The following is a 16,310-nucleotide window of genomic DNA, read 5'->3' as shown; positions in this document are numbered from 1 at the left end:
AAATTGGTTAAAAATAGCACTCTTGTGCTGCAATAATGTCAGCTCATGTCTTTCTCAGCAACTATAGATTACAATTCCCTGAAAATACAATAAAAAATTAATGTCATTCTGTAGAAACTTTGGGAAATGGCTAAATCTTCACAAAGCAAATGTTTCTAAAGAAACCCTGTGGGCACAGTCAGCCTTATAGAAAAGAAAACAATTTGATCCAGATTCTTTTTATAGATGCTCACCATAGGAAAGGGATTATTCCTGCTACCACATGCTCACCTGGGATCAGAGAAGACTAGAATTTGCTAACAGGCTCTGTTACAGATGGATATATTTCTTTCCTGCATTTTTACAATGAGACTGTTTTTATATGGTGGAAATACTCCAAATGTAAACAAAGAAAAATTAAGCTGAAAACTGATAATGCTAAGTTTAGGGCTTGTGGAAAATATCAGCTAGTGAAGAACAGCTGCCAGAATAAGACACTTGTGCTCATAGAGATGATTTTTCTTACAAATTTGAAAGAAATTATAATGATGAATCATAAGCCATGCTATAAATAAATTATGACCGCAAATTGCCAGATACAGAAATATTCTCATTAAACTCCATTGTCTTTGAAGGCAAAATTGCCTCATTTATTATTTCAGTAGACTGAAGCCAATTTAGAACAATTAAAGCCTGAATTATCAAACATGCTTGATATGCACTGAAAATACATTAGTAGAGAAACAGGTGCTGTTTCAATCTAATATGATCAATCACTATCTACTATAAGAAGCATGCCACTTTATTGTGGAAGAAATTTAGAGTGTCTCATTGAATGAATGCCAATTTCCAATCAGCCAAGGACAATGTGGGATCAGTCTATGCCAACTAGTTCATGCAATCATTTATTAATTAATTCATTTATTCAATCAATCTTTCTACATGTGTATACAGATTACATGCCAGGCAACTGGTCAAGCATGGTGGAAAACCAAAAAGATTAGAGAAACATTGTAATTTAAACTCATGCGTATTCTCCAGGAGAGCAGAAATGGCATTTAAACTCATGTGTATTCTCTAGGAGAGTAGAAATGGTACTCCAATAAAGGCAATGTAAGGGTGAAATTGAGTTGCACATGTAGTGTCTAGAATTTGGTAGGAAGAAAACTATATTCTGATTGGAGAGGACAGGGAAATCTATGAGACATTAACATGAGGTTAACTGGCATCCGATAACTATATGATTACTACATATAGATATTAAGGAAGAAAACTTCATGTGGAATAAAGAGTGAGACACTGGGCAAAGAGGGTGTAATAGTGAAGAGTTTAGAGCAGATGGAGCATTAAAGAAAGTTGTGGTAGATAAGGCTAAAAAAATCAGAGCAAGATTGGAAGTTCGTCTAACAAGATTGTCTAGCAATATCCTTTGTCTCTTCTGACTTTGGTTACTTGAAACTTCTCTCATATTGGTACTATTCACTTATGCCAGAAATGTCTCATTTAAATTACACATTTCAGGAAATTATATTTTTAAACATTTTATTATATATTTTCTATATTATTAATATTTATTCATATGATATTCTGCCTCTGACATTCTCCAGATTTACTTTGCCATTTTTCTTAGACTGACATCTAAGTACACTAATTTTCAGATTTACATTACAAAACATTTACATTAATTTTATGCCAAAAATTAGAAAAATTAAATGAGATAGGTAACATAGAAATAGGCACAGTACACACAAAACTGACACAAGTAGAAATAAAAAGGCTTAATAATTCTAGAACCATTTAAGAAGTTTTAGTATGTATAACCAAACAAATAAAACAATTCACAAATGCACCTCCTGGTCAGATGTTTTATCAGTAAGTTCTATCAAACTTTCAAAGAATAAATGTTTTTCACAATATGTTAAAATATGTCAGAGAAAAAGAAAATTGCAAAGATTTTGTAATTTATTATATGAACTCAACCCAATCTTAATCAAAACCTGATAAGAACAATATAAGAAAAACATATGCCAGCAAATGCAGCAGTATATGCAAATATGTTACATCATGTTCAGTTGTGTTTATCACAGATATTTGAGGTTGATATCGTGTTCTACATTGAATAAATGAAATGTATTGCATTAACAAATTAATGAGAAAAATATCATATTGAAAAGTTATATAGTAAAATTCATAATCCATTCATAATACAATTTCCTGATAAACTGGAAATGCCATTTAACTTCCTCAATCTGATAAAGGCATGCACAAAATCTTACAGCAAAAATAAAAATTAAATGTTGGATTATTTTCTTTCTTAGAGTTAGGTATAAGTCAAGTATTTTTGCTTTTACCATTTCTGTTTAACATGTTACTGAAGAACTGAGATTTTCTAATATGCACAAAAAAAGATTGACAAGAAATAAAAAATTCTGTAATTGTGTAAGTAGTATTTCAAAAGAAGATATATATATATATATATACACATATATATATATACATACATACATGTGTACTTTATCAGGCATGCAAGATTTTATATTCATATCTAAAACTTAACTGGCCTAATGATTTAGAAATAAAAGGAAAATCACCATTTAAGATAGCAGAAAAATATCATGTATCTAGAAATAATGAAACATTTACATTAAATATATATACTTTGTTGACATAGAAGATATCAATAAATGGGGAATTATGCTATGTCAACGAATTAACGTATTCAATGTTTAATGGGATGAGACATTTTTTTCAAATTGCTTTATAATCACAGAATCTGTGAAATGTGAAGAGTTGGTGGTGGTGGGGATTTATACATTTATAGGGAATTCAGAGGACAAGATAGATAGAAGTCCTGCATGAAGTCCTGCTCGAAGTCCAGTAGAAAAGAGAATCTGAAGAGAAAACTTAATTACTAATGCTCAATTGGGAGTGTGATTTTCAGGGGAAAAAATAAGGAAATAAAGATTTGAAGCAGAAAAATAAAAGGGGAGCAATTATATTATGTTGCATTCTCAAGATGTCCACCGCTTCACAAGGAGACAGTCACTTGGCCACACAGGATGTTTGAAGAGGTTGTAAAGAAACACTACACCTCAGAAGTCCATGCAAGATTGCAATGGAGAAGGACTTCATCAGCTGAGTCCCATCTCTGATGTGTTATTGACCAAGTTTGGTGTTATAATGAGTTACCCTGGCCTCTTTGGCAGCTGATGGGAAAGTCTTACTTCATATCTTGTCACACTGCACTCACACCAAAATGAAGAATAGTGGAAGAAGCCAGGGACTCCAGGTGTTGATCTTAGTGAAGAACGTAGCTGGCTCTCACAGGGTCTGTCTACTGCTTTGGAGTCAGGCTGGAACAAGCATCTCAGTGCCCAGGAGACAGGTGTACCTGATAGAATCCAAGGTAGCATTGAAGATGCTTATAACAAAGTGGGAACGTTTTACCAGATAGCAAGATTTAATATTGAGCTCTAGTGGTTACCATCCAATGGCATTGGGAGAGAAAGTAGGCCAAAGGAACAAAACAGAAGGCCCTGAAGTAAAACCAGGCATATATTGGAATTATTTACGACAGACAATTCTGTAGTATTGGCAATGCTCATTGTATTGATATTGGTATCAGTTACAATACTATTGATTTTACTTGTTACACTCTATCTGTAAAATTGATTTTACTTGGTAAATTGTGTTTGCATACTATAATCAGTAAAAAATTAATATGAAATAAATGCAACTGTTTCTGTCAAACATATACATTGTCTTTCTACTTCCAAATTTAAAAAATAAATTTGTCTATACTTTAAAAATATCCTTCAGGGATTTTTATTAGGTTTGCTTTGAATCTATAGGTCAGCGTAGAAAAAACAAAAGCAAGTCTTCCAATTCATGAACCCATTTCTTTCTTTCCATTTATTTGGGTTGTTTTTGATTTCTTTCTTAGGTGTTTTACATTTTTCACAATACAGATTCTATAAATATATTATTCAACATGTGCTTCAGTATTTCACCTTCTGATGTCACTGTAAATATTATTATTTTATAATTTTAAATTTCAAATGTTCATTGCTAGTATGTAGATATGTAATTGATGTCTGTAAATTAAACTTGCATCCTGTCACCATGCTAAACTCACTTATTAATTCTAGGAACTTCTTTTGCAAATACTATGTCATTTTTCTAAGTATGCAATCACACACTTCGTGAATAGAGACAGATTTATTTTTTCTGTTCTCATTTGTTTTCCAACAATCCCCGGGAAAACATAATTTTTATTATTTTAAGTTCAAATGTGTTGGTTTCAGCATTAGATTAAAAGAAACTAAAAATATCTTTTAAAGATTATCTTAAGAGTATTTAATTTATCACAAATACCAGGTGCTATACCTCTAAGTACAGTATCACCTCTAAGCCTGTTATCTCGGACCCTCTATGACAATCTAGGTAACACAATTCTCCAGTACTTAATTTCCTGGACTGGCTAGCAGCTCATCTTTGCTTGTATGCCATATCATCTTGATAGTTTTCACTATTTTTTATTTTTAACTTGCCCACTATCTTTTATCCTCACTATATAGATGGTGACCAACCACCGTTTTCCCAGACAATTCTTGTTTTATCCTTGATAGTCCTAAGTCTTTGAAAACAAAACAAAACAAAACAAACAAACCTCAGTCCCACACAAACTGGGACTTTGGTCATCCTTGAAATAGAATAATATGTATCTTAAGAAAATACTGTTCCTGCTATGAAAAATCACATCTAATATTTCTAGAAATACTATTGCAAACATTTTAAAGTGTAGTGAATATGAAACACTGCTCATCAGTCTTAACTGTTTTAACACTTTAAAATCAGATTTCAACTATTTTAGAGGTCTCCCTCTGTAATTTGGATATATTACCACATTTAAACATCATTTCTATAAACACTTTAGATAAAACAAAAATATTATCATTTATATGACAACCTTATTTATATACAAACACAAATATTTAGTGCATCCTTCACCTGGTAATATGGAAAATTTTCATTTTTCTTCACAAAAACCTCTGTACACTGCCCTGGAAATAGCTACACAAGTTATCATAGAAAGAGCTGGCATTCAGACAAATGTACCTGCCATTTATCACATGTCATTGAGAAATGAGCTTCATTAAACCCTACTGACTTTGCCTTCTGATATGTTCCATCATGTTTACCTCCTTCTTCCTGCTGTGAGAAACAACTAAACAGTATGTTCACTTTTAAGGCTCCCAGAACACTCAGCAAGAAGTAGAAATCTAAGGTCTTCTGTAGTACTAATTTTGATTTATGTAATGGAGAGAGATTTTTTTAATACTAGATTAACTACTTCTCACTACAGGGTGTAGAAGATGCCTTTGTTCAGAAATGACATTATCAACTATGACAAGAAATAGGGAAAAGATTCTATAAACGATTCAGTGGAATATGTGATAATATAAAAATAAGGTAATAATATATTACTAAGTGAAAAAAAAACAGATTATAAAACAATATATAAATTGTGTTCTTGCTTTTTAAAGTGTACTAAGTCTGGGAGAAAATTCACCTAAATGTTGGGTGATGTGATATAACTGGAGATTTTTACTAACTTTATTTTGCTTCTCTATTTTAAAATGTTCTGTAATTCATATACATTTTATGTAAAAATCACTCAACTAACCAAATTATAAAAATTACTAGTTTCTGCATATTTGTATGACTAATATAAAAGCAATATTGTGTCATCTAAATTTCACCGGACAGCCAACCCAGTGACTAACAAGTTCTGGCTGTAGCACTTACTATGTAACAATGTATTCAACCTTCATCAGCCTTAGATTTTTCCTTTGCAGAATGGAATCAAAATGTCTCATATGGCTTCTGGAAATATGAAACGAGATTATATTCACAAAGATACTTCAAAAACTTAGCTGATATATAAATATCCAATTGTGTTTTAAAATAATAGTTATGCTAGCCTGGGCACTGTGGCTCACTCCTGTAATCTCAGCAGTTTGGGAGGCCGAGGCAGGTGGATCATTTGAGGTCAGGGGTTCGAGAGCAGCCTGATGACACATACCTGTAATCCCAGCTACAGAGACTGAGGCAGGAGAACCCCTTAAGCCCTGGAGGCAGAGGTTGCATTAAGCCAAGATTCGCCATCTTTGCCTGGGTGACAGAGTAAGACTCCATCTCAATAAATAAATAAATAGAAAAAAATTAATAATACTGTGATTTTACAGTTTTTAAGCTCTAGTTAATGTTCTTAGGCTAAGATTTTAAGCTTACTGCTGGTTGGTTTACGTATTTGAAAGAAAAAAATTAAACTATGTTAAAATACAGAAAATTTTATATAAACTGTCTTTAGTCAGATCCTTAGTGGATCGTAATATGTTCTCTATAACATGTAATTGTATGCTTTTTGAAAAATGTAAGTGATATTTTCAAATAATTATTTTTCCTAGCATTAATACATTTTCTATATTGATTATATAAGTAAATAAATGTCTCTAAGATCTATATGGTTTTTAAACAAAAATCAGATCAATTTAGAAATTTTTATACAACAGGTTAGAAAAAAAGTCTAGAAATTTGATATATATTCTCCAAGTTTTAAAAACTTATTGTCTTAAAAGCCAACTATACAATTTTCCCACATTTGTGTTCTTTGGAACTACTGGTAGAGATTGAGATAGCTGTGTCATTTGTCTAATGTTTATGTGTTCAGCTCTGAGTGGAGATGCAATGCAGATTTGGTTCATAAATATTTAGGAAAACTGTTTTTGAGAATTTGATCATGAGAACACTGAATACCTAAATATTTTAAATTCAGGTTGAGTCCACTGCTTATAGCCATAATGTCTTCACCTTGTGTCTATTTCAGCTTGTAATATTCTACATTTATAGCAAAAATTTTATCTTTCTCTGGTCTTATATTTAGATTTCCCTAGTTATTTAATTGGTCACTAACATGTGTTTGCATTCACAGACCCAAAGTATTTTACTAAGTGTGAGAACATAAAGTAACAGAATATTAGGTATCTGCCATTAATAAGTCACAACTCTATAAAACTGTTAGATTTCCCCATATAGTTAAGGGGAAAATATCCCAGAGCTTTTCTTTTCTTTTCTTTTCTTTTTTTGGCAGTCTATTGTTATCAATTCAGTACTTTGTAAAACTTCAGGCCTCATCTTCTCTCCCATTATTCACCTTTCTACAGAATACACATATAGCCCTGGTTGTGTTAGGTCTGATTTAGGTTCTCCACTTACTCATCTGGCACTAATTCTAAATCCCTTATGCAGAAGAAAGCTGTGCCAAATAGAGGTATTGGAAGATGCTAAAGTCCCAAGAAGAGTTTAAATGTGGTCTGTAAGCCTCGTTCACTAAAGGCAATTTTTAGCAGTATTTTCTTAGATCTCCACCAATTAACAAATATTGAGGGCTGTGTTGTCTTGTGTCTTGATGTTTATACAAATGTAAATCAGCTCAATAACTGAAGTGAACTCTTTCCACGTTGTAAAGAGTTCTTTCTGATTAAGGTCATATTACTAACACAAGGTAAAGGAATACACGTCAGATTTCTTTGGGGCAAACAGTAAAGTGTTTCCCCCAACTACCTCTATCTCTTAATATTTAGCAGAATTTTTATGATACAAAGTACATTTACACACTGTCCTGAAATCCTTCACCTGCACTAATTTTTACCCTTTGGTAATGCGCCATTTGATTCTCTGTCATGCTTAAAATAGAATTGCAATGAAAAGGAACAAACATGGTCAGAGTTAATGAGCTACTACTTGGGTATTTAGCATAAAGAGACTTCAAGACTTAAGGGAATAAAATAAAATACACATAAAAACTTTTAATAGCAACATAATTTTACTTGTTCACAAATATTTTCTTGTTCATAGAAAGTTTTTTGGATGCCACATTATTGCTTCTTTGAAAATAAAACCCTTTCTCTTTTTCCTGGACCTGTCTCATAGTCTATTTCCTTGCAGTACTATGTGTTCACCCCTCTTCATATTGGAATGTATGTCTTTCAGTAACATCAATAGAATACATATACAAGGCTCATTATAGATCCAGAAAGTAAAAAATATCAACATTCACAGCTGTATTTCCTGTGCCTAGAACAATGCCTGGCACCTAGCTGAATAATGGACTAATCACAATGCATTTGACTTGAAAAATCAAATATCACCTCTTGTACTTGAGTGATATTACATAAATCATTCAAATTCAATAAATGTATTTTCTGTGAAAGTGAAGCTTACAAATATCTTGTATGTTTAGTTTTTCATCAACATGTGCTCATACTTTTTATTGTAATTTTTAATTTAAGTGTTCCCTTGGGTTGTGCCTGCTCGGCTTTATTCATTGCCTGTTCCACTGGAAATATTGGGTTTTATGAATTAATCATATTATTCATAAAGTTTTGCATAGTTTTAATAGATTCTTCTAAAATCAGTACAGTTTCCTTTTGCAATTCAACTCTCAAGTCTGACCTACTCTATCTAAAAAAATCCTTTCTGAGTGCCCCATTCAAAATCACTTTTCTAAGCTATTTTGGCAAAATCTTATCACTCCATGGAATAAGTAGGCAAGTCAGGGACATTTTTCTCACTGTTAAACCTTCGCGATGAGGGCTTATACATAATATTAATAATCTCTTTGCAAAGAAAGACCTCGATATAAAATGAACAGTTTTTAAATATAAATTAAATTTGTTTAAAACTTTAAAAATAGTTAAAATATTAATCTTTTGTCAGCTTTATAAATCATTATTTAATCATTTAACTCACAGAATTTGTGCAAATTTGGCTAACACTATGTCCTACGCATTTTATAAAATACAAAACATGCATGTATCAGAATTATTTGAACCATGTGTAAACAATGGAAAAATCCCCTTTCAACTGTTAGAGGCTGGTATCTTCTGTGTTCTACACAAAGGCAGCCAGGTCTTAAGACCCAGGTCCAGGAAATAATCACGTCTTTACTGACCCCTGAGTTTCAATGTCTAAAAATGTACCCTTTGAGACTCTTAGTTAACAGTTTCTATGACATTCATCTTTTACTCCTGATAGGGATAAGTTATAACATGCAATAAAGTCTGTGTTACATGCCATAGGTATACACAGATCTCATGGTATCTGTAGGGAACCAGACCTAATCACCTGTGGGTACCCCGAGTTCAGTGGGACAAAAAAATGAGAAAAAAGATTAAAAAAGAAAGTGGGACCAGGGGGCCATCACTTTATTACTTTGGAGGAGACAGTGAAGGCCCCAAACTCTGATGATCCACACTATTTATTGATTACAATCACTTTGATCTACAGGGTAGGGGTGGAGTGATGGTGGGGAGAGGGTGACGTGATGGTGGAGTGAATCAGTGAGCCAGAGCTGAATCAGTGAGCTGGAACAGGTGTGTCATCCTAAGATTTGATTACAGCGGCAGTTTGGGAGTTTCACAAAACAAGAACATGTGGTTATCTTTAGCTTATTATCTATGTACAGCTGGTGGAGCGCGGACCTCACAAGAAGCCTACAAGTCTGGCTACATCATAGTGCTACGAAGGGGTTTTAAGTCCTTGAGCACAGTGTTTATGGTAACAGAGCCTGGGTCACCCTGCACTGGAACATGAGGCATGGAGAGGCCTTCCTCCTCAGAGGCCTCCTGCAGCCTTCTGCAGTTTTTTGTTCCTTGTTTATGTGTTACTCATAACCAATTTATGTAGGCACTCTGCAAGTCCTTTCTCCTTTGCTGCTTTTCCCAACAGGTATCTTTTCATATTTTCTTGTAGAGAGAGAGACCAGGAAGATAAAGAATATTTATACATGATGGGATTTAAAGAATGCCAATAAAAGGCCAAAGCATCCATGGAAGGAAAAGCTTAAGTCTAATGGGCAATATCATAGAGTCACCTGAGCCTAGCAATGAAGAACAGGCCTGGAAATGATTAATGAACATTGTAGGAGGTATGCCAGAAGAATCTCAAGTTTAGAAGGAGGAAGTGGTGCAAATAAAATCACAGAGGTGTGAAAGAATCACAGACCACATTTAAAAAAAAAAAAAAAAAAAAAAAACAAGCTGTCCAATTTAAAGAAAACAGCACAGGAGAAGTTGAAAAATAAAGTAACCAAATCATATTCAACAGTGTGTGTCTTCTGTAAATCAGAAGAAAAAATAACTGTTTGGGTATTGCATATAAGTATCTCTTTACTAAGACATCCACAAGTTAATGCAAGAAATGTTGTGAAGGGGAAAAAAAAGGCCTGTATAAGAAACAGGTCAGAAGATTGCACTGTATTTGGAAAAGCCTTCATTCATAAGCCTATTTGGAAAGTTTCATTCAGCTTGAAGTAAGAGACAAGGTGGAAAGCAACAAAGACTGGAAGGTATGAAAACAAGCTTGTGCACTGCCAGAGAGTGAAGACATGTATGTAAATGCCGAAAGGGGTTAAAACAGAGGAAGACTGGATATGTTAGAATAATTGCACCAATTCTGTACATACTCAACCATCCAGTATAATCAGAAGTACAGAAATAGGATTATATCAGGAAAAATCATTTGCAAATGACAGTACGCAAGAAGCATCCTGTCACTTGTATAAATAAGGTTTGTCAGTTTCAAACATTGATTCCTCTGACAGATTATTAAATAAACCAACAAATAATACAATTAAAGACAAAAGAGGACATAATATGTTTAATAGTATATAAAATAGCTATTGGCAAAAATGAAAGTGCAACTCAACTAATTAAATGCAGGTACAATTACCCTAAATCCCCTACTAGATGAAAGAATAGATAATTTTCAGGTCAGAATGGCATTAAGATAAAACCCCGGCCCAACTATACATACCAGAGCCGTATTCATAAGCACGATGCCTGACTCTCAGTTTTCCAAACCTAGTTTTTTCTAAAACTAGTGAACAGGAGTGTCAGTGAGTTAGAGAAGTTCTTCCCTATGCTATCATTACATAAATTTATGTAAAACTGCTCTTTGCATGAACTAAATTACTAAAAGAGAAAAATCTCAGAATGCCACAATTAAGAATAAAATTCTAAAAGTACATATACTATAAAATGTTCAATCAATATAAAATGAAAATTAAACATTTTTACATATGTAAATATGTGTCCAACTTTGTAAAAATTTGAGGTTTATGGTGGGGACTTATTTAAACACTGAAAATTAGAAAAGGAAAAATATCTTTATCTGCAGGAACTTGTTCAGCTTTACTGGTATTTAATTTTCAAATTATGCTAACAATAGAATCTACCTATAAACCACTAAAGCATTAATACTATCACTATCACTAAAGAAGGGAAAAGAAAAGGACACTTTCAAGAATAAAAATAACTCTAAATTGTATAATAATTGTGTAAGAAACAAATTTTCCAACTACTCTACATTGTAGAGGCAATTCTAGAAATGGTAACATCAAGGTAAATTCATAATGCCCTATAATATGCATTTTTACCCAGTACTTATTTTGTTTAATAAATCCCTTAAAATGAATATCAACCGATATATTTCATATATTATATAGAGGTGTATTTCTTTGAAAAAAAATTGCCATAAATATAGTAGTATGATTACTTATATGAGGTGGAATATTTTTGGTTTCATAAGCTAAACATTAAAAATGTCCAGTTAATAGTTGCTCTTTTAATATTTAAAATTTATATATTTCCTCCATATTGAAACAAATTCTTAACTAGTGAAATTGAATTTGGGGGGATATACTAGTACAAGGAGAGAAGGAAGAGCATAGGAGTTGTTACATTTCAATAAAGGACATGCAGGTAACCAACATCTGCAAAGATGTTTTGGATTATCAGTAATTCTGTAAACACCAGCCAATTTATTGTTTTTTTTTAACTTGCAGATTGAGATATATTGCAACACAATTTGTGTTCTTATGCAAACTGTGTACATTTATCATAAACAGACAATATAGAAGTCTAAATGAACTCTGTGATGCCAGACCACCTGGGTTTAAGTCCTGGTTCTGCAAATAACAAGCTGTGTAACCTTAGGCACGATGCCCTGCCAAACCATATCAGTGTCGAGACAAATGGAAAAATGTGTATCCCCATACATACTTACCTAAATATCCTCTTTTATTTTGAACCAAGTGGACAAAGTTAATACAAGCTCACTAAATGTATTCACTAAGAAGTTAATACAAGCTCACTAAATATGTTATAAAATATATTTTTTTAAAAAGGCACTACAGGGTACTTACTATGACTAGAGCTTGCAGGCCTGGAAGTTGTGGTTGAGTCAGTGAGTGAGTGTTGAGTGAATGTAAAGGCCTAGGACATGACTGTACACTACTGAAGACTTTATGAACACTGTACACTTAGGTTACACTAAATTTGTTTACATTTTTCTTTCTTCAATAATAAACTAAACTTAGCCTGCAGTAACTATTTTACATTATAAACTTTTCAAAGTTGTTTAACATTTTGACTTTTGTAATAACTAGCTTAAAACACAAATATTACACTGCAGTATAAAAATATTTTCTTCCTTTATGTACTTATTATAAAAGCTGTTTTGGTGGCCGGGCGCGGTGGCTCAAGCCTGTAATCCCAGCACTTTGGGAGGCCGAGGCGGGTGGATCACGAGGTCAAGAGATCGAGACCATCCTGGTCAACATGGTGAAACCCCGTCTCTACTAAAAATACAAAAAATTAGCCGGGCATGGTGGTGCGTGCCTGTAATCTCAGCTACGTGGAAGGCTGAGGCAGGAGAATTGCCTGAACCCAGGAGACGGAGGTTGCGGTGAGCCGAGATCTCGCCATTGCACTCCAGCCTGGGTAACAAGAGAGAAACTAAAAAAAAAAAAAAAAAAGCTGTTTTGGTAATTTTTAATATTTTTATAACATTTTTGTCAAAAATTAGGATGCCAACATACACATTAGCATAGGCATACACAGGGTCATAATTATCAATACCATAATTTTCCACCTTCATACTGTGTCCCACTGAAAGGTCTTCAGAAGCAGTAATACTTATGGAGCTCATCTCCTATGACAACAGTGCCTTCTTCTAGAATACCTCCTGAAGGATAGCCTGAGGCTGTTTTATAACTAAATTTTTTTAGTAAATAGATGTATACTCTAACCTAATGATAAAAAGTGGAATATAGTAAATACATAAAGTGGTATTATAGCCACTATTATCAAATATGATATACTGTACATGACTGTATGTGCTGTACTTTTATGCAACTGGAAATGCAATAGGTTTGTTTACATCCACATATATGGATAGGGCCTCTCCAGGTTTCTGATTAAATCCCCAGTTCCTCATCTGCTATTCTTGAACATAGTGTTCACTGCTGCTGTCATAGGTCCTGGACCAACAGCAAAATGTTTGGGGACTTGCTGTCTCCTTCCCTCCCCTTGCTCCCACCCACAATGGATGTGAAATGCCCTCTCATGTTAGCACCCTGCTTGCTTTTCCTCCTAGATGCTGAGGAAGTAGGTGGCCATCGAAAATGACTGTGTTCAACAGACAAGTGTTCTTGCTATTTCCACCACATCTGCAGTGACTTCCTCCACTGAAGTATTGAACCTTTTAAAGTCATCCATGAGGGTTGGAATCAACTTCTTCCAAACTCCTCATAGGAGTAATATTTTGACCTCCTCCCATAAATGACAGATTTTCTGAATGTCATCTAAAATGGCAATTTTTTTCCCAAAGGTTTTCAACTTCCTTTACCTAGATCCATCAGAGGAATCACTGTAGCAGTTACAGCTTTAATAAATGTATTTTTAAAATGATTCTTGAAAGTCAAAATTACTCCTTAACTGCGGGCTACAGAAGAGCTGTTGTGTTAGCATCTTTTTTTAATATATATTTTTAAAACAAAATCAACACTTCGTTAATTAAAACATTTCATAACAAAGCAACTTGGAAAACAGAAATCTCAGCTCCAGGGCAAAAGCAAACACTTGAGGATGAAGGTGGGCCAGAATCAAAGGCCAAAAGCAGGTTAAGTGCTAGGTGGTAATGGAGTCATGGGGAGGGGAGACTTCAAAACTATGCAGAATGTTGGTTAATGGCTAGAACTTTGGGAGACCTCGCAGGTAACCACAGGGCAGGCAGTCCATTCACAAAGTGGGTACATGTTGATTCCTTCTGTGAGTCTTTGAGGATGCTCGCAGAAGGTCACAGCTCAGGCGGTGCTGGGGGATGAGCTGTGCTATTTCTGCCTGCTCTTCTTGGGGGAAAGGGCTTGGAGCATAAAACTCTGGCATCAAGTCACGCCTAAGGCTAGCAGGGCTAGGAGTGGAGATAGATCTCAGGCCCAAAAACTCAGGGGAAGAGGAAAAGTAACTCTGCCCAGGAATCTTGGTAGGGGAGGAGGAGGGACTTGTGCCAGGAGACCTACTTGGGGAGGGGGATGAGGAGGGGGAGCTCTCATCCCACTGCTGAGGGATGGGAAGGAAGTACCTCCCAGGGGGCGAGGGTGAGGAGGCACGCATACGGACTGCATGCCAAACAGGTGGGGAAGGACTGCTTGGCACCTCAGGATCAGGAAGGCCTGAGCTGCTCTGAAAGGCAAGCCTTCGTAAGCCAGCCCCACAGGAAGGATTCTCATTAGCTGGCCCAGACAAAGAGAGGCGGCTGAGAAGGGCTGAACTTCGCTGGGTGGAATGGCTCCGGCTCCGGATCTGGCTCTGGAGGCCAGTACTTGGCATCATGCTGGTGCTGCAACAAGCTGGGGTTGACCTTGCTGTGCGGCCGCGAAGGTACGTCCTGGCGGAGGACTTGGCCCGGATGTGCGGCCTCAGAGGGCAGGGCCTGACCCGGAAGCAACTCTGAGGAAAGCCTGGCTGCAGTGATTAGGGCCTTGCGCAGATGCACAGCCTGGGGGAGCAGGGCTTGGCACAGGTGCACGGCCTCGGCAAGCAGGGTCAAGCACAGATGCATGGCCTTGGCGAGCAGGGTCTGGCGCAGATGTACAGCCTCCATGAGCAGCGTTTGGCGCAGATTCAGGGCTTAGGAGAGCAGGGTCTAGATGAATGGCACCTGGTGGAAAAACAAGGCCTGGCGGGGCGGTGCAGCGTCGGAAGACAGGGCCTGGGCCAGATGCACGTCTGTGGAGAGCAGAGGCTGGCAGGGCGATGTGGCTTTGGCTAGCAGGCTTTGCCTCAGAGGCAAGGCTTAGGAGTGCAGGGCCTGGCTGGGTTGCCTGACTCGAAGTAGAAGCCTGGGTACGGCGACGGCTACTGGGCTGGGACCCTGGAGAAGATGGCGGCAAAAGCCCAGGTAACAGACGCTGCCTTGGTGGCTTCTGAGCCCAGGCAGCCTGGTTGCGGCAGGGCTGCTTCCTACGACATTTGTTCCAGGGGCTCATGGTCCCAGCGGGGCGCTCGTCAGCGTGGCCAATGGCCTTCGGGGATGGCTCCACAGCAGCCTGGCTGCCCCCCTCAAGCACGTCACATCCAAGGTCTTCGTGAGGACTGCAGCAGGCCTGGAGGTCAGAATGCCTCTCCGCACGAACAGCCATGACGGGCAGCCCCGGGTTCTCATTGGAGGTGAAAATGGCGGCACCGGGGGTAGCTGCAGCAAAAGAGCTGACTCTGCTGCTGCTCAGGGCGGCGCCGCCTAAGGGAGACGAGTGGCTGGAGACCGTGGGAACGGAGGCAGCAGGATCTTGATTCCCAGTCCTGCCAGCATACCCTGAGGCAGGGGCGGCTTTGTTGTTTGGTCCTCCCAGCACCTTGTCCTCCTGGTGCTTCTGCTCCGTTTCCATGTTGGACTGGGTGACCGTAATGCCAAGTTCTCCCCTAGAGAGCAAGGAGCGCGGCTGCTACTCCTTGTACGTTTTCTGCATGGCCACCTACGGCGAGGGGGACCCCACCGACAATGCCCAGGACTTCTACGATTGGTTCCAGGAAACGGACGTGGATCTCTCTGGGGTCAAGTTCGAGGTATTTGGTCTTGGGAACAAGACCTATGAGCACTTCAATGCCATGAGCAAGTACGTGGACAAGCGGCTGGAGCAGCTGGGCGCCCAGCACATCTTTGAGCTGGGCTTGGGCGACGACGATGGGAACTTGGAAGTGGACTTCATCATCTGGCGAGAGCATTTCTGGCCAGCCGTGTGCGAGCACTTTGGGGTGGAAGCTACTGGTGAGGAATCCAGCATTCGCCAGTATGAGGTTGTGGTCCACAGTGACATAGACGCGGCCAAGGTGTACGTGGGGGAGACTGGCTGGCTGAAGAGCCACGGGAACCAGAAGACCCCCTTTGATGCCAAGAATCCGTTCCTGGCTGTAGTCACCACCAAC

General features: G+C 37.1%; 1 pseudogene; it reads right to left on the bottom strand.

Moving 5' to 3' along the window:
- Positions 1–14,181: 14,181 nt before the first annotated feature.
- Positions 14,182–15,853, bottom strand: LOC108305828 (annotated as a pseudogene).
- Positions 15,854–16,310: the final 457 nt, after the last annotated feature.

The sequence above is a fragment of the Cebus imitator genome, unplaced genomic scaffold (genome assembly GCF_001604975.1).
Source record: "Cebus imitator isolate Cc_AM_T3 unplaced genomic scaffold, Cebus_imitator-1.0 Scaffold67, whole genome shotgun sequence".
NCBI lineage: Eukaryota > Metazoa > Chordata > Mammalia > Primates > Cebidae > Cebus > Cebus imitator.
This window is presented reverse-complemented; position numbering and strand designations above follow the sequence as displayed.